Genomic DNA, 20,088 nt, shown 5'->3' on the forward strand with positions numbered 1-20,088 from the left:
AAAAAGGAAAAGAAAACACACTTGAGTCAGGTACATCAGATGTGTACATTCCTACATGATGCGTTTTGCCACTTGTGGGCATCTTCCAATTTAGAAAAAAAATGTTTCCATATGATGTTCAGTTGCAGATTCATTCTCAAATTCTATTCAACATACACGTAATAAGATGAATACTTTTTGGGCTTTGGATAACAGTTGGACTTCTGTGCTGATACCATTCATCACGTAAACTACCCAATTGCCTCTTGATAATCACTAGGCAGGGGCTCCAACTCTAACCAAGGTACACACGTCCAGGTCAAGAAGTGAATGTGGAACGCTGGTGGTTCTGTTTTGTTTGTTTCTGCTATTTTTGAGCCATAGTAACTGAACTTTTCCTTTGTATAACTGTGCCAAGTAAATCAAACTGAATAGTTTCACTTGTCCATAGAAAGTGGTAGATTTCTGCAAAAAGCATTGCCTCCATGTTGCACATTCTCCCAACTTGTAATCCTTATAATGTGATTGCATAAATAACTGTATTGTTTATATCCACTCCTCATATGTATCTAGGGTAGCCTATTCATCCTGGTTTTTCTGGCACTGACTAGTTTAAAAACCAAAATTCCACATCCTAAGATCCTCTCAGTCCCAGGTAATAAGGATGTTGTCTCCTGCAATATACCCAATTCTAACAATTAATTGCTAGAGAATAAAAGCTAATATTACCAATACTTTTAGTTACAGTTCGACAAGAAGAAGGGTTAGTGTCAAGATTCAGCTTTGTAAATATTGATCATCATTTTTGGCCCTCACCTGTTTTTTCAAAAAGATGATTGTTGAAAGAGGAAAATTCAACCAAACCCTTATATTACATAGGATGCCATGAAGAACTTCACAGTGTAGTAAAGTAGCTCTCAAGCCTGGCTATATATTAAAATCAACTGGGGAGCTTCAAACATTCTGGCTACTCAAGCTTCACACAAGACCCATCAGTGTTTTGTTTGTTTGTTTGTTTGTTTTGAGATGGAGTCTTGCTCTGTTGGCCAGACTGGAGTGCAGTGGTACAATCTCGGCTCACCACAACCTCTGCCTCCTGGGTTCAAGTGATTCTCTTGCCTCAGCCTCCTGAGTAGCTGTGATTACAGGTACGCACCACCATGCCTGGCTGATTTTTATATTTTTAGTAGAGACCAGGTTTTACCATGCTAGTCAGGCTGGTTTCGAACTCCTGACCTTGCGATCTGCCCACCTCGGCCTCCCAAAATTGCTGTGATTACAGGCGTGAGCCACCGCGCCCGGCCCCATCAGTGTTTTTAAAGTATCTCTAATGGTTACAATATACATGCAAGGTGAAAACCAGTGCTACAGCACTGCTGTGGTCTGAATATACGTATCCCCACCATAGTCATATGTTGAAGCCCAACCACCAATGTGATGGTGTTAGGAGATGGAGCCTTTAGGAGATTATTAGGTCATGAGAAGAGAGCCCTCATGAATGGGATTAGTGCACTTATAAAAGAGAGCCCCAGAGAGCTGCTTTCATCCTTTACCCTGTGAGGACACAGCGAGAAGGTGCCATCTATGAACCAGAGGGCAGGCCCTCTCTAGAAACCATATCTACTAATTTTTTGATCTTGGACTCCCCAGACTACAGAAATATGAGAAATACGTTTCTTTTGTTTGTAAGCCATCCAGTTCATGGCATTTTGTTATAGCAGCATGAACTAAGACAAGCATGATGCTTTCCTTTTCTTAATTGTGGATGTGGCCAGGCCTCTGAGGAAATGCAACTATTCGCTGCCTAGATTATGCCTAGGTTGCTTGACTGAAGGATTTTTAAGAGAGGCTCTAGTGCCCCTACCTCTCACATGTCACATTCACCAAAATGCACCGTTGAAGACCAACAATAGTCCTGTGGAGACATAAGAGTAACAGCAGGCAGGAGCAGAAAATAAAGACTTCCGTTTTTGAAAGATTTTCTGTCTTCAAGAGGCCCTGATTAAGCTGTTTGGAAAGTCCCACCTTGCCTTATATTTGTGTCTGTCCTGCCAAATGAAAAACTACATGAGGATGAGCATTATAATAACAAAGTCTTATCATGGGCAGACCTGATACCTGAAGTAAAGGTGTTTTATAGTAGATTGGGTGAAACCAAGGCCCTGAGGGAATGAAGTAAGTAGTTGAGGTCGGGAAATCCAAGAGGAAGACAACAGGGGAGCCACCAAAAGCCTCATCTACCTCACAATGATTCCTCCAGGGGAGACTTGGAAATGAGGTCAGGCCTCATACAAACACGATATAAAAGATCCGGCTGCTTTTCTGGAGGCATTTGTATGGCCAATTTTTCCTAGGGCAAGCTAAAATTCTAAGCACCCAAATGGACTGAATGGGTCATCTCTTAGCCAATAGGATTCCAGAGTAACCTTGAAAACTGAGTTCTCATGCTGGACAAGCACAGTGGCTCACATCTGTAATGCCAGCACTTTCGGAGGCTGAGGGAGGAGGACCGTTTAAGCCCAGGAGGTCGAGGCTGCAGTGAGCTATCATTGCACCACTGCACTCGAGCCTGGGCGATAGAGCAAGATATTGACTCAAATTAAAAAAGAAGAACAAAGAAAGAAGGAAGAAAGAAAAGGAAGGAAGGGAGGGAGGGAGTGAGGAAGGAAGGGAGGGAAGGAGGGAGGAAGGAAGGAAGGAAAGCAAGAAAGAAACAGGAAGGAAGGAAAGAAAGAAATGAAGGAAGGAAGGAAGAAAAGAAAGAAAGAAAATTCTTAACCATGCCGGAATGGGGAGTCAGATATGCCTTATTATACTCCCTCCCTCTCTACTCTCTAACCACAATTAGGCTTTTCTCCCTAAGGGCTTAACAGTAACCAGGCCTTTCAAAAGACTGTACCACTGATATGAATCAACCTCCTGATGCTGCCCCTCCTTTTTTTGCATAAGAGAGCACTGACTTAAGAGCGGTTCTGACCAGTCCATGGAGGATGTGCAGTAAGGGTTTTCGTGACTCCTATTTCACCTTTTGTTGTCAAAGAGCCAAAAACTCTACCCTCAGATCCTGCTAACACCACCATTTTTTTGTACACAGGACCCATGAAGGGGCATGAAACTCAGTTACACATGTGCAGTTCTCCTGTCATAAATATTCATGACTCCACCTATAGTTTGTTGAATATGTATATTCAGCCACCCTACTCAGCATCAATTCCTGTTCACTTTGCTCCTCCCCTGAGATACCTGTTTCTGGATTCTGGCAGGAGGCTTGGCTTCCCAGCCTGTCAGAATGGAATGGCCACCTTACAAGCTACAGCCCTTTGTGAGAAATAAAGCTCTCATTTCCAAATTTGTGAACCTCATCATTCTTCAGTTGACACTAGGTAGCTTACTTGGGAGCGTCAAACTAGATTTGTATGTGCCTCGCCTTCTGCCTCTTTAATAGCATTAGAATTAGTGGAACTGAAATCGGAGAGGGAGGGCTTCAAAAATCTCAACCCCTGAAGCAAAATAAACTCACATTGCATTGTCTGGGCCATAAAGTATGACAGCAAACAATGTCCCTCTCTGCCTTGCAGATTCAATAAGATCTGAGTAGTGACTGGAGCCAGGGATTCTGCTTTGCACTCCACAGATGACACCACTGAGATGATCACTCTGAATCATAAAGCCATCTCCAAACTATATTCCCAGGAATTGCCAAGGTGCCTAAAGTTCTACCCTGAAGAAAGCATTTCTTTAAGTATTAAAATCTGGTTGGGTATTCAAGAAGATTTTTTAAAATTTATTTTATTGCATTTTAGGTTTTGGGGTACATGCGAAGGACATGCAACATTGTTGCATAGGTACACACGTGGCAGCATGATTTGCTGCCTTCCTCCCCATCACCCACATTTGGCATTTCTCCCCATGCTATCTCTCCCCAACTCCCCAACCCCCACTGTCCCTCCCCCATTTCCCCCCAACAGACCCCAGTGTGTAGTGCTCCCCTCCCTGTGTCCATGTGTTCTCATTGTTCAACACCTGCATATGAGTGAGAACATGCAGTGTTTGATTTTCTGCTCCTGTGTCAGTTTGCTGAGAATGATGGATTCCAGGTTCATCCATGTCCCTACAAAGGACACGAACTCATCGTTTTTAATGGCTGCATAATATTCCATGGTGTATATGTGCCACGTTTTCCCTGTCCAGTCTATCATCAATGGGCATTTGGGTTGGTTCCAGGTCTTTGCTATTGTAAACAGTGCTGCAATGAACATTTGTGTGCACGTGTCCTTATAGTAGAACGATTTGTAATCCTTTGGATATATACCCAGTAATGGGATTGCTGGGTCAAGTGGAATTTCTATTTCTAGGTCCTTGAGGAATCGCCACACTGTCTTCCACAATGGTTGAACTAATTTACACTCCCACCAACAGTGTAAAAGTGTTCCTATTTCTCCACATCGTCTCCAGCATCTGTTGTCTCCAGATTTTTTAATGATCGCCATTCTAACTGGCGTGAGATGGGATTTTTATTAACTCACATTGCTAACACCTTAGGCTACGAATTCCTAGCCAGAAAACAATACCCTGACGTCATTTTATAGGTCTTCATGCTGGTTGCTTCTGCCACGCCTGATAGTTTCTACTTTCTGGATTCTCTCTTCTTTTCCTCTGACTCTTGACTTTCCTCCCCTTATTCTCTCCACCGCTCTCTCTCTCTTTCTCTCTCTCTCTCTCTTTCTCTCTCTCTCTCTCACTCACACACACACACACACACACACACACAAAACGCATGCACACACAACTCTTAGAAACTCCTAGCTCAAGCCTTGTCAGCCAAGACCTTGTTAGTGATTACTTGACAGCTAGCTGAGAGCAAAATCAATATTGAGAAGGAGAGAGCAGATGCTGTGAAAGAAAACTATTTAGGGGATAGAACTGAATGACGTTTACTATATATAACCTGGGCCACTGATTTTTTCAATGAAGGCACAGGTTAGGAATCAAGAGTTACATGCACAAATAAAGATCAGCCAGGTTGCCATGTATATAACCTTTGGTTTGAAGAACAAAGCCTTTTAATTGAATTTTTTGGCAGGGAGAAAGTGGTGTGGAAGGTCACCTGGAGTGTATCATGTAATAGAGCTGTTACATACTCTTTACCTAAGGGGAAACAATCAGATGTCAGAAATACCATTGAGTTGTGTGTGCTATGAGGCTAAAGGAAAATTCCATTTTTATCATTTCTGAATGATAAAGCTTCACATTCTTAAAATAGTTAGCTTAAAGCAGCAAAAGTCTAAATTGTTCTCAAATTCACAAGTAAACTTGGAAACATATAGAATCGTTTGAGCATTTTGATGGATTTGCAGCTATGCAAGCTATAATTCAGGAAGAGTTAAGAAAACAAAATTTGGACTTGAAAACCTTTCACCTTTATGCAAATCTTACTGATAATATTAGAACAGGTATGCCATAAAATATGGTGTTTTTGTCTTTAAAATAGTACAGAAAAAACTATGGAATCTGAGGAAGATAACGGGAATATCGGAAGTTTCAAGGAATGTAAAGTATCGCATACATGGTTTGGGTACTGGAGCAAGACATGGGGGGAAGACCAACTTCATATCTCACCCGAAATAATTCATTTGGTTTCACTGGTTTTTATCAGGAATGTTGGTTAGTAAGCATGCTGAGAGTGATGATTTAGAAGAAAAATGTGCTGTGTCTATAGAGAGCAAAATGCTGAGTGTGTTTGATTCAAAATTCACCACAGGCCAGGAAAAAGATTTTGCAAAACTCTGGCCCCTGTTGCTCACACATGGCCTTGGCTGTGTGTAAGCCTCACATTCAGTAGCTGCATTTGGTTTTCAAAGAGCAGGGTCACTTTCTCAGCCTACACTTCTCATTAAGTTCCAAACACTTCCTTAGGATATGAAACCTCCCCCTTCTCTTTCACCACTCCTAGTAAGGCCAGCTTGTTCAGACAATACTGAAAGGGGCTGCTCTGTGGTGCTCAGACAGGATGTTCCATTGATATATCTTGCTGGGACAGCCCATAAGCATTCGTTTGTTGGTGTCTCACACAAACACGAACTGTTCCTACTCAGACTGAATTAACTGTTTTATATAAAAACTGTGTGATGTTTTCAGCATTTGCTCCAGAAGAATTTAGCGATACTTAGTCTGTGCAATGTTCTGGGTTAAGCACTGGAGGAGGAAGAGAAGCCCAGGAAGAGATGAAGCTGGAGGAATTGCTGAAGACATAGAAAGATGAGCAAGCTGTAGCACTTGTCTTTAATAATAATAGTGAATATGTATTGAACAGTTACTCTGTGCCAAGCACTGTGCTAAAGTCTTTACATGAATTAGATAATTTAAACTTTACAACGCTACTATACTGCCTTTTGTAAATGAGGAAACTGAAATTCAGAGAGGTTAAGCCCAAAGTTGCACAACTAGTGATGGGATCAAGGTTTGAGCCTGATCTCTTTGGTCCCAAAGCCAAAGCATGTAACTGCCATCCTCTCATGCCTGCAAGGATTCTGAATCTGATAGGGAAAGAAACATCCCAATGACCTGTAATAAAAAGAAGAATATGATAAGTGCTACAAAAGATATAGTCAAACTGCTATGGGAATGCAGATGAGGTGTAATTAATCTCTGAGAAGGCTTAATGGAGGGAGTAAAAATTGAACTGGGCCTTAAATGACAAGTAGGATTTTGGTAGATGGAGATGAGGGAAAGGGTATTTTAGGTAAAGGAGCTAAATCGCAGAGTGACAAGTACAGTGCAACTGGAGCATTGCATGTATCACAGATTAAGGGGTCACAATGAAACGGCTGTAAAGATTGCTACCCCATTGCTATGTACCTTGAATACTAAGCAAAAGCATCAGGATTTTATTCCTTTTTTAACAGGCAATGGAAAGTCAATCATGGTTTTTGTGCAGGCAAGTGACATGATCGGATCTGTGATTTTGAAAGATATTTCAGTGGCAGCTTCAATAATGAAAAGGGTAGCACATTGATTAGAGGTCAAAGACCAATTGTGTGACTCGGGATATTGTCTAGATGTGGGATGGGTAAGAGTCTGAATCACGGTGTCTCTATGGGGAATGAACAGGAGGGGATAATCTGAGACAATTTCACAGTAGGTAATTCCAGGATGTGGTAACTGAGTATGAGAGAGAGAAATGATCTGAAGTGGATATGAACATTTCTAGCCTGATTGATTAGGCGGATTGTTATGCCCCTTACTGAGACATTAGGCATAGGACAAAGAGTAAATTGGGACAGGGGGAGTTAGTCATATCTGAACCTCAAGAAAAAGGCCAGAACATAGATTTGAGAGTCATCCAGAGAGAGAATATAGTCTAAAGAGGATGAAACTAGCCAAGGAGAATATTATTAAATGAGAGAGCATTTTCTGCTTCAGGCAATAGAATAGGTGTGTGGAAATCCTTCCAAAAACAGAATGCCTGAAAAACTAGATAAAAAAATTAAAATGTTTTTAAAGTGGAGCCAAGCTGAAGTTAAGTAAGGAAAGCAATCAGAGGCCAGACAATAAAGCCTGGTTTTCTAAAAGTAATCCAGCCAGAGTTTGTCTTGGATGTATCTGCTTATCCCCAGTGGCCTAGAGTCAGTATTAAAGGACTGTGTGGCAGGACCAAGACAGGCTGTAAAGCCTGGCACCCAAGCAAGGCAGTCAGGCCAATTGGAGAGCCTATCATAAAGCTAAAATCCTCTAACAGTGACTACTTCAGTGAGTGGCCTAGAAAATACCCGATCTCTACATTAAAGATATTTATCTGCCCAGGGATGAGGCAGAAGAGTGTGGGGAAAAATTATTTCCATTTCCTCTGAGAATTCCTAACCACACACCCACACTCAAGCAGTTTGAGGAGCAGAATTCTATTTCTGTGTCTTCAAAACCACCATTCAGAAAAGTTAGTTTATGGTGGTCCTTGGTTAATGGCACCCCTAGACACATTGTAGTAGCAAATGAATATTTCCTCTAGAAGAATTGTTAAGTGGCCTCAAAGAATTCCTACAGATAAAATTCCAAAGAGAATGAGCCCATGAAGAAAATATCATGAAATATACAAAGAAACAAGCCATTATGAGTGCGAGTCTGCAGGAACAGAGTCACAAAGGCTCAGAAAGATAAGAATGATCCAATATTAAATATAAAATAAGGATGTTCGATATGCTAAAATAAATAAAAGGGAATCTAAAGATGATTACAAAATAAGAAACTGTAAAAACTGAGCAGGTAGATTTTATTTAAAAAGAGACCCAAATGGATGTGAAAACTGAAAAATATAATTTAAGTACAAAATAAAATCTCCTTGGATGGGTTAAACAGAGAGCTGAAGACAATGTGTAAGTTGGAAAATAGGTCAAATGATATTTCCCAGTAAGAAACACAAGGCTATGAAATAAAATTCTGAAAGAAGTTAAGAGACATTAAGGATTGCATTAAGAAAAGTCTCAAATATATCTAACTGAAGTTTTAAAAGGCAAGAATAGAAAGAATGTTAAAGGAGTAATATATTTATGGAGATAAAGTGCTAACAATTTTTTTGGATTTAATATAAATGAAAAGAAGAGGAGAAAAAGGACAGTACTTTGAAGAATAACAATGCTTGAAAAGGTAGTTGCAGGAAAGAAGACTCCGCAAAGAAAACTGAAAATGACTCATTAGGAAGAAGATAGAAGAGTCAAGAGAATCCAGTGTCGTGAAAGCAAAGAGTGAGCATATTTCAAGAAGGCCATTGCCAATATTTTTAAATGTTGCAGACAAGCCAAGAAAGATGACAATCTACAATCACTTACTGAATAGTGTCTACTATGCATCAGGCATAGTGCTAGGTGGAAACAAAGATGAATAGTATGTGATTCCTGTACGCAAAGTTATGGGAAAAATGTAAATAAGATATTACAATTCAATGTAATTAAGGCTATAACAGACATGAACAGAGTGCTCTATGAGCAGAGAGAAAGAGGCTTTCTTCCTGTGTAAGGATCTTTCTTTCTAATGAGCCCTTCTCAGCTGTTTATCTCATGGGTTTTATTTTTAGAATTCTGAACATGCATTTATCTTTCATCAAAACATCATCTTTAAACACAGACTGTCAGCTCTATCTCCCTCTTTATCTGCCTCATTTTTGGGCGTGTAATCTTCAGTAAGAGTCCAGTGTCTAGTATGAGTTTGAATGGCAGACCTTTAAGTAACATTTATGTAACTGTTCTCAGAGTCTGGGCCAAATAATACAGACTTGTTTCCCCTTTCCATTTGCCCTGCCCTCAGCTTGGTTCGGGATCTCATCACATTCACCTAGACTTTTCATAGCCTCCATATTTTAGCTCTGATGATCCCATTCCCAGCTCAAACCTCCATTCATCTTAATATAGCCATGTTCATAGCACTATGACTTTATAGTGGAGACATTCAATAAATACAATATTTAAATGAAAGAATGTTCAATCTAAAAATAAGGAGAAACAAATATACCATTGTCATGTGAATAATTTGATTTTCCAAATCAAGCAAAGAAGATGTCATTTGAAGGCCTATGTTATCAATTTGTTTGCTTGCATTTTGCCCAACTTCATTTCAAAAAATATAGTAGTCAGTGATTAAATGTGTGTGTGTAAAGTTATGTTCATATTGCAAGTTTATATTTAATTCAACGAAGATTTGCTGAATGTCTACTATGTGTGTCTCTGCTATTTATTGGAGGAAGTACAAAGATGTATTCAATATGAATAAGAACCATCATATATATATACATATATATATTCCACAACAGAAGTCCAGATAAAGTGCAATATGGATGAGTCATGAGAGTCGTAAGAAATAGCACATCAAGTGTGGGATGGGATAAAATAAGATCCCATTAATTGGGTATCATTTAAACTGGATCTTCCATGATGGATATGATTTGGAATTTAGGATAAAGGATGGTGCAGAGGGAGACATTCCAGGAATGAATATAGCTAAGGAGAAGGGAGCAGAACTTGTTAAAGTGGACCAGTTCTGAATTTCATTAATCTGTCAGTGAAAGAAATTTGATCACAGTGGCTGAAACACACGAGGGTTTATTTGTCTCATGTAATGAGAAGTCCAAATGTAGGCGGTTGCTGGTGTTGGTTTAGCAGCTCAAGAATGTCAGGGCTGTTTGTAATTCTCTTGACCTTTCCCTCATAGTCCGAAGATGTCTGGTGGAACTTTAAGCATCACATTGAAATACCAGGCAGTGGGTAGAAGGGAGAGTCAAAAGGCAAAAAGGGCTTCCCAGAAGCCCCACCCTATGACTTCTGCTTGTATCTCATTGTCTCTATCTGCAAGAAAGACTAAGAAGCATAGATATTTTTTAGCTGGCCACATTATTATAGTAAGGAAGCAGGGGAGAACGGATATCGAGTAGGCAGTTAGCAGCCTCTGCAACAAAACAAAAGTCAAGTTTGGCTTGAGCATAAAGGGTGGATATAGTATTTCTTAAATAGGAGCCAACTGATTTGGAAAGAAGGAATATAGATTTCTTATACCTGGCATGACATTCGCTTTTCTATAGTTTTCCATTTTCTTGCCTTTAATGAAATCTATGATCAGGATAGACGTTGCTATGGGAGCACCTTCAGTTGCTCAAGGAAAACTTCCCAGAGAGGGGATGCCTGAATTAAGCCTGGCAGATGGATATGGTTAAGGCTAGTAGGCGAAGGGTAGCTTTGGCAACAGCTCAGAATAAGAAGGAAGACGAAAGCTTCTGGAAATTGCAAACATTTCTGGCTGGCTTATGCAGAATGCAATAAGGATATGGCAAAAAAAAAAAAAAAAAGAGAGATAGAAAGGTAGAGGCCAGATCATGAAGACCTGTAAGATATGTAAGGGATTTGAACTATATTACTAGCTTCTAAATTAAAAAAAAAAATGAATGGAAATATTTTCTTAATTACTTGCTTATCTCTGCTGTCTTTCCTGGTAAACTTTTAAGGGTATCTTGCTCATCTTGTTCATTATTGTATTCCTAGAGCTTAGCATTGTGCCTTACCTCTACAGCCTCCCCAGTGAATCTACATTCTTCAAGCTGGGGTCCATAAAACCACACCTGTAGGTGACCCTCTGTGTTAGTCCAGGCTCTTTAAGAAACAGACAAAGTGATAGGGTTGAAAGCACAAGAAATTTATTAGGGGCAATCTATATGATAAAAAAATGGGGAAGGAGCTAGGAAAATCTAGGAGGGCCAGCAGCTTTCATTGCAATGCAATGCAAGTCTGACCCTGAGTCATCTTGGTGAGGTGGGGGGGGGGGGGTTGCAGGAGAAAGAGAGAGAAAGAAGGAAGGAAAAAAGGAAGGAAGGGTATTAGCCCTAAGGAAAGTTTAACAAGGCTGCCAGGGAGTCCTTGAGACAGTCACCAGTCAAAGAAATCCAGTGTCTCATGGATGGGCCTGCCTAGGATCCCTGCTGTGCTCACACACTAAGGAGGAGCAACCTTAGTAGGCATGGCCTCAGTGCCAATGTGATGATGATTTCGGAGCACAGCAGCAGCTTAGTCACTGTCCCCACAGAGATCTGAGACGCACATTCTCAGGACTGCCATGCCTGCCAACCCCCAGCATTGTCAGCAGGGCTCCTGTACTGTTTAGTGTGGCCCCCATATTCTAGTTACTGGCTTCTGTTGTTACTTGCATTCCTGTTTCCAAGTCCTAATTTATATTGTTATTCTATAGCCAACTATATATTTCCTCTGGGAGTGAAGTCTGCCTTGCCTCCTAAATCCTTCTATGAATGATGGATCTGACTTTGAACTAGATCCCCTATGGACATCTCAATCCCAATGGACTTGTCTCAGCTGTCTGCCCTTGCCATAGGATACACATACACTCAGAGAGAGAGAGAAAATGAGAGAGAGAAAGACATGAGGTCTTGCTCTCTTGCCTAGGTTGGAGTGCAGTGGGGAGATCATAGCTCACTGCAGCTTCCAGCTCCTTTGTTCAAGAGATCCTCCTGCCTCAGCCTCCTGAGTGGCTGTGATTACAAGTGCACACCACCGTGCTGAACATAAGATGTTTTTAAGGATAAAATTCTCCCATGTTAGCTCCTGGTTTTATGGATCCCCATTAGTCAGATAGAGATGTTCTGTTACCTGTTTGTGCTGCTCTAGTACTAGGTACATCCCCACTATGGGTTAACTGAGGAGGTTTCATACCTCATCCATGGCCACACAACAAATAATTATGAAGGCTGAGGTTTAAACCAGGACTCTATGATTTTTGAATTGTACTTTGTAAACCGTTATCTGATACTGCCTCTCCTTCAAAGAACTAGCCACACTGGACGGTAACCCTCTGTTTACTGGTCCATTCAACCCCTTCCTCAAGAAAAAAGCCTCCTGAGTTGGGTGAGGAGAGCAACGCACTAGTAGGCAGTTAAGAAGTGTTTCTGGAATAAAAGAACGAAGGGAGAGATGAATGAACAAACAAATGAACCGTTAGCAGCCAAGTTGCAGTTGCAGTCATCCCAGATTGGCCCCAGTTCTACAGTTTCTGAGAGCTTGGCAGCTCTAAGAGGCTCTGGTCCTGTGAATCCATATGTCTCCCAACACAACCGTTTAATAATGAAACCAGGGTTGCTAGGACAGCACTTTCCATTTACCCCCAACCCTGAGCTACTTGCTGATCCAATAAGGAATTTGAATAGCCAAAGTTCCAGAAATGTGAGGGATAAGATGCTTTCTGCTCAAAAAAGAAGAAAAAAGTCAAACAAAAGGAATTCTAAGATATATTTCATCTTGGTGATGTGGGGGGGTTGCAGGAGGGGCCAGTGTGGTCATACCGCCTGAAGGCAGCTTCCAGTGTCGCCAGACTGAAAAGGAAATGACAACAACTTTAGACAAGAAGAGAAGGGGAAATAAAGATCTTATTGAGAAGCAGGTAAATTGGCTGGGCTCCGGAACTCCTTAATGGCTCAGGGCTGGCAAAGGTCCTGTCTGGTAGTTCACCTCTACCTTACAATGGAATTCAGTGGACTCCATGTTGTCCCCTTTCTCTGAACCCTCATGTGCAGCATGGGCTTGGTATTGAATCTAAACATGAAGGGCCTCTTTGTTCTGTAACTTTCTCCCCTTCACAGGCCACATGGCCTCCACAAGCATTGATGGCCCACAATTACATTAGCAGTGTGTGTAATCCGGGGTAAACCACTTAATCTCTCCAAACCTCAGTCTACTCATATGTAAAAACGGCCTGGATCAGATCATTGAGATAATGTGTGTCTAGCAGAGCACTGGTATATAGTAAACATTTGGTAAATGTTTTTTAAAAGAGTTAAAGTATGACTACAGAGTTCTCCATTCCTATGTGAGGTATAAGGACTATGTCAGGAAGGGATCTGTGTTTCTGCTTCTGTGGCAACCAGACTTTCCCCACTCAGTATTCTGAAGAAATCCAAGAATTAATTGGTTATTAACATTCGCTATGGGGCAATGTGGGGTGGGAGGTGGTAGAGAAAGGACAAAAAACAGATACAAAAGAAATATGCTACTTTTGTTCCTAAGGATGCTTTTAAAGGCTCAGTGCTGCAATGCAAGGCTTTTCCTTTTTTTTAAGATTTAATTTAATTTAATTTTAGGTTCTGGGATGCATGTGCAGGACGTGCAGATTAGTTACATAGGTAAATGTGTGCCATGGTGGTTGGCTACGCCTATCAACCCGTCGCCTAGGTATTAAGCTCTGCATGCATTGGCTATTTATCCTGATGCTCTCCCTCCCCCCATCACCCCAACAGGCCCCAATGTGTATTGTTTCCCGCCCTGTGTCTATGTGTTCTAACTGTTCAGCTCCCACTTACAAGTGAGAACATGCAGTCTTTGGTATTCTGTTCCTGCGTTAGTTTGCTGTGGATAATGATTTCCAGCTCCATCCATGTCCCTGCAAAGGACAGGATGTCATTCCTTTTTAATGGCTGCATAGTATTCCATGGTATATATGTGCCACATTTTCTTTATCCAGTCTATTACTGATGGGCATTTGGGTTGGTTTAATGTCTTTGCTATTGCGAATAGTGCTGTAATGAACATATATGTGCATATATCTTTATAATAGAATGATTTATATTCCTTTGGCATATACCCAGTAATGGAATTGCTGGGTTAAATAGTAGTTCTGGTTGTAGGTCTTTGAGGAATCACCATACTGTCTTCCACAATGGTTGAACTAATTTACATTCCCACCAACAGTGTAAAGGCATTTCTATTTCTCCACAGCCTTGCCAGCATCTGTTGTTTCTTGACTTTTTAATATTGCCATTCTGAGTGGCATGACAGGGTATCTCATTGTGGTTTTGATTTGCATTTCTCTAGTGATCAATGATGTTGAGCTTTTTTTCATATGTTTGTTGGCTGCATAAATGTTTTCTTTTCAGAAGTGTCTGTTCATGTCCCTTGCCCACTTTTCAATGGGGTTGTTTTTTTCTTGTACATTTGTTTAAGTTCCTTGTAGATTCCAGATATTAGCTCTTTGTCAGATGGGTAGGTTACAAAAATTTTCTCCCATTCTGTAGGTTCTCTGTTTACTCTGATGGTAGTTCTTTTGCTGTGCAGAAGCTCTTTAGTTTAATTAGAGCCCATGTGTCAATTTTTGCTTTTGTTGCAGTTGCTTTTAACGTTTTCATCATGAAATCTTTGCCTATAAAGCAAGGCTTTTCCTATTTCTCAGGATTAACTGTCCGATTCTTCACTGATACTCCCACTTGTGCTGCTACTGCAAGCTCTTTCCCAGACAAGCTCTTCAGCTGAAAAACAACAGTAGACATTTTGTATATTGCAAAGCTATTTATAGGACACACTGGTTGCATATACCACACACACACACACACACACACACACACACACAGATTTCATATCATTTAACTGTAACTATCTCAATATATATCTTCAAAAGAAATGGACTCTTTAAAAAATAACTATAAAAGTGAATTATTTCTTAATATCATCAAATGTCCAATCCATGGTCATATTTCCCCAATTATCTCATTTTTTTTCACATTGGTTTATTTGAATCATGATCCAAAAAAGGTTTGTATCATATAATGGCATTTGTTTGATAAGTTGTCTCTTAAGTTTCTTCTAATCTATAAGTTTCTCCCTCTTTTCCTGCCATTTCTTTGTTTATTTCTTCCTTCCTTCCTTCCCTCCCTCCCTCCTTCCTTCCTTCCTCCCTCCCTCTTTCCTTCTTTCTTTTTTCTTTTCTTTTCTTTTCCTTTCTTTTCTTCTTTCTTTCTTTCTTTTTTCTTTCTTTCTTTCTTTCTTTTTTTTTTTGAGACAGGGTCTTGCTCTGTCACTCAGGCTGGAGTGCAGTGGAGGAATCACAGCTCACTGCAGCCTTGACCTCCTGGGCTCAACAATCCTACCTCAGCCTCCTGAGTAGAGTAGCTTGAACTGCAGATGCACACCAACACGCCTAATTATTTTTTTCAGTCCTTGTAGAGACAGGGTCTTGCTATGTTGACCAGGCTGATCTGAAACTCCGGGTCTCAAGCTGTCCTCCCATCTCAGCATCCCAAAGTGATGGGATTATTTTCTTGCCATTTGTAAAAAAGAATTGAAAGCCTGTGCTCTTAACCACAAAATGTGGCATTTATGTCTATTTTCAGAGTTATGCCTTTGGACGAAATGCCCTCCTCCTCAACATATTTCTTATGTTAAATATAACTCCCTATTTTCCTGTAGAATAGAAGGTGATCAAACATTAAAAATGTATTTTAGAGTGGGGGACGGTGGTTCATAGCTGTCATCCCAGAACTTTGGGAAGCCGAAGCAGGAGGATCACTTGAAACAAGGAGCCGGGCGCGGTGGCTCAAGCCTGTAATCCCAGCACTTTGGGAGGCCGAGGCGGGTGGATCACGAGGTCAAGAGATCAAGACCATCCTGGTCAACATGGTGAAACCCCGTCTCTACTAAAAATACAAAAAATTAGCTGGGCATGGTGGCGCGTGCCTGTAGTCCCAGCTGCTCAGGAGGCTGAGGCAGGAGAATTGCCTGAACCCAGGAGGCGGAGGTTGCGGTGAGCCGAGATCGCGCCATTGCAAACAAGACAGGGAAAAAAAAGCGAAACCCCGTCTCAAAAAAAAAAAAAAAAAGAAAGAAACAAGGAGTTTGAGACCAGCCTGGATAGCATAGTAAAACCCCATCTGTACAAAACATTTAAAAATTAGCCGGGTGCTGTGGCATATGTCTGTAATCCCAGCTATTCAGGAGGCTGAGGTGGGAGGATTGCTTGAGCTCATGAGGTTAAGGCTGCAGTAAGCTATGGCCTTATTTTGTAGATACTTATTACAAGATATGGCTTGAGGGCAGAAAAGCCAACTTTCAAAAAATATATCCTGCCCCATCTCCCATGGAGCCTAAAGTTTCATAGGTAAAGATGTCAAAGTTTCATAGGTGAAGATGTTGCTAAGACTTTATATTTTTCGGCATCGTAACTATCTGTCACTAGTCACTAAAACTTTCAAAAGTCAGGCTCTGACAGCTTAGGTAGATGGGTATGGTAAAAGGAAGGTAGGAAAAGCCTGAATAGACTTAGCCCAGATATTACTCTGAAGTAAACGTCTCTAACAGATTGGGGTAGGGAGTAACCTGAGGAATAAGGAACCTATTCAGAGGCACGGCACCCACCGTGGAGAAAAGACAAATGATAGGGATCTATTTCACAGTTTTGCTGTTGCCTCACCTTAGTTGTACATGTTTGGATAATATTAAAAGTATTTAAGAAGCAGTAAGATATATTGGAGAGGCTGAAGTTCTCATCAGTGGCTAGCTTAAGGCCCTCGAGGGGCATGCTGGCCAGCTGTGGGCTCAGTACACAGTTTGCATACTAAGGTGCTGGTCCTGTTGCCAGGGGTACTGTTTCCCCTCTAGCTGGTACTATCTCAGCTCTGCTCATCTAGACACATGGATGGGATGTAGACAGCAGGGCAGCCCCACCCCAGAAAGACTCTTTTCTTTTCTTTTTTCTTTTCTTTCCCTTTCCCTTTCCCCTTTCCTTTCCTTTCCTTTTCCTTTTCCTTTTCCTTTTCCTTTCTTTTCTTTCTCCATGCTCATGCAACTGGCAGCTATTCAAAGGGCTCATAGCAGCAGCTCTTCAACAATCAGTGCCTCAGTATTTCATGATTTTAACCATTCCTCCTGCCTCCAGGCTGAATCTAAGCCTTGTAGAATTGCAACTTCTCTGCTTTCCGGAAAGAAGGTTGGCAGTTTGATGTTCTGTAAAAAGCTGTTATCTGCAGGTAGGTTCTAGTCCCAGATTAACCAGTAACTTAGGCAAGTCACTTCAGCTCGTTGACCCTCAGTTTTATCATCAGTAAAATGAGGATGAAACTCTTAAGTCTGTTTACCTCACAGGGATTGTTGTGTTAAACAAGAACATGATGTGCAAGTGTTGAAGTGCTGTGTAACTAGTCACAACTTAGACCTGCAAGACGTTTTATTATTATTATTATAGCTCCAACTGCAACATGGCAATGAATGCACAAAAATAGCCAATAGATATTTAATTTCCTTTTTCTTGGACCAAGTGTTATGGTAAATCACCCCAGGAAAATGAACAAATGTGAGGCTAACACCACAACCAGCCCCAGAAGTAAACAAAAGCACAGCACTGGCAAAGACATTCACTTTAAAAATTCTAACCCTGGCACTGCAGTCTTGAAGTTCATATTTCCTAACTGAAATGTGTTTAACTTGAACAGTGTGGCTGAACTTTCCCATTCTAACCAGAGCTTTCTTGAATCAGAAACAAAGGCAAGTCAGTTCTGAAGCTGAGATTCAAATAATCAGATGATGGGACAGCTGCAAACTGGAAAGCAAATGAGACAGCTACTGGAGTGATCCCATTAATAAATGCCCTCCTCCCAACACGTGGCCCTTTCCCCAACACGCTAGAGGCCATCAGAAAGGAAGCCTCTTCCTCTTTGGAAGGAAGGAAGTTAACAACTGGAATGAGTCTGATTAACCTCGTTAACAGCTGCAAGGAGGAAACTCTGTTATGACTTCCTTTGAACTCCTGCTTTTTCCTTAGTAGTCACTAATGAAGGAAAAGAGGATTTTAAAAAAAGCTAAATAACTTTTGCTGTTAAGGCTGTCACACGCAATGATGACTTTTTAAAATGAACACTGGTATTTGGCCAGGAACAGTGGTTCATGCCTTTAGTCCCAGCACTTTGGGAGGCTGAGGCGGGTGGATCACTTGAGGCCAGGAGTTTAAGACCAGCCTAGCCAACAGGGTGAAACCCTGTTTCTACTAAAAATACAAAAATTAGCTGGGTGTGGTGGCATGTGCCTGTAGTCCCAGCTACTTGGGAGGCTGAGGCAGGAGAATCACTTGAACCTGGGAGGCGGAGGCTGCAGTGAGCCGAGATTGTGCCACTGCACTCCAGCCTGGGCGACAGAGTGAGATTCCATCTCAAAACAAAACAAAACAAACAAAAGCACTGGGATTTACATTCTTTTCATAAAGAAGACTCCTTCCCAACCATTCCTATTAAGGAAATGGAAGAGACTTCAGAGATTTTTAACAGGAGGGGGTAGCTGCTGTGAGGCTAAGAAATTGGAGTTAAGGGCTACGTGAGTTGGCTCATGCCTGTAATTCCAGCACTTTGGGAGGCCAAGGCAGGCGGATCGCCTGAGGTCAAGAGTTTGAGACCAGCCTGGCCAACATGGTGAAACCTCGTCTCTATTAAAAAAAAAAAACAAAAAAAAAAAACACAAAAATTAGCCAGGCATGGTGATGGGCACCTGTCATCCCAGCTACTCAGGAAGCTGAGGCAGCAGAATTGCTTGAACCCAGGAGGCGGAGGTTTCAGTGAGCCGAGATCAAGCCACTGCACTCCAGCCTGGGCAACAGAGTAGGAAAAATGTAAAATAAAAAAAGAAACTGAAGTTAACAATAGTTCCTAATTCCTTTCCCTGCTTGCACTATTTCCTTAGGTTCCCAGGGGAAGGGAGGCTTGAGGCATCAAGTAAAAGATCCAGCTGTGGATAGAGTTAGTCAGGATTCCATAGACTGTAATTAGTTTCTACCCACACTGACTAGAATAAACGAATAAAATCAACCCAGTAAGAACACAGAAAGTCTCCTGCCTTTAAGGCTGTACAAATGAGAGGATAAAATCATTGGCACTTTGTCAGCATGGTAATAGAGTCTTGTGGTCTTTAGAGCTGAGAGGGCAATAGGAATGTTCCCACCCTCCTTTTCACAGATAAGGTAAGAGGAATGGACTTGCCTAAGTTTACACAGTGACTGAATGAATTAACTCTTGCTCACCTAAATGACACCATCCTCTGGGTAAAGGTGAGCAGTGGATTGTCAATGTCCATCTTTCCCTTCTTCCTCAAACAGGCTCTCAAATTCCTCACCATTCACACTTTCTTCTCTGCTATGGTCACCCACACATTCTCCCATCCATTATCCAGTCCCTTAACATCTCCTATTCTTACTCTGCTGGTTTTTCCACCTCTGCATCCACTGCCAATTTTTCTAAGAGGAAAGAGATCTCCTACTCACTGGTATTGCAGATGTTTCGTTGGATTTTCCAAAGGTGACTGTGATTCTTATAGTTTACAGTACTCTTAGGCATGGAACCCAGGAGAATTTTCCTGAGACTGGACCAAAGAGGAAGAGTTAGCAAACTACAACCTGCATGCTAAGCGCAGCGTCCTGTCTGATTTTGTATGGCATGCAATCTAAGAAGGTTTACTTTATTTCTTTTTAATTGTGGTAAAAAAAAATGACATAAAATTTACCCTTAAGCATCTTTAAAAGTACAGTTCAGCGGCGTTAAGTATATTCACATTGGTGTGCAATGGATCTCTGCAACTTTTTCATCTTGCAAAACGGAAACATCATACCCATTAAACAACTTTTTCTCTCTTCTTCCAACCCTTGGTATCCAATATTCTTTCTGTTTCTATGAATTTTACTACTTGTGAGACATTGACTCAAGTCACTTTTTGTTTTCCCCATTTACTTATTTTATTGCATTTTAGGTTTTGGGGTACATGTGAAGAACATGCAAAATTGCTGCATAGGTACACACGTGGCAGTGTGATTTGCTGCCTTCCT

This window comes from Cebus imitator, unplaced genomic scaffold (assembly GCF_001604975.1).
Source record: "Cebus imitator isolate Cc_AM_T3 unplaced genomic scaffold, Cebus_imitator-1.0 Scaffold535, whole genome shotgun sequence".
NCBI lineage: Eukaryota > Metazoa > Chordata > Mammalia > Primates > Cebidae > Cebus > Cebus imitator.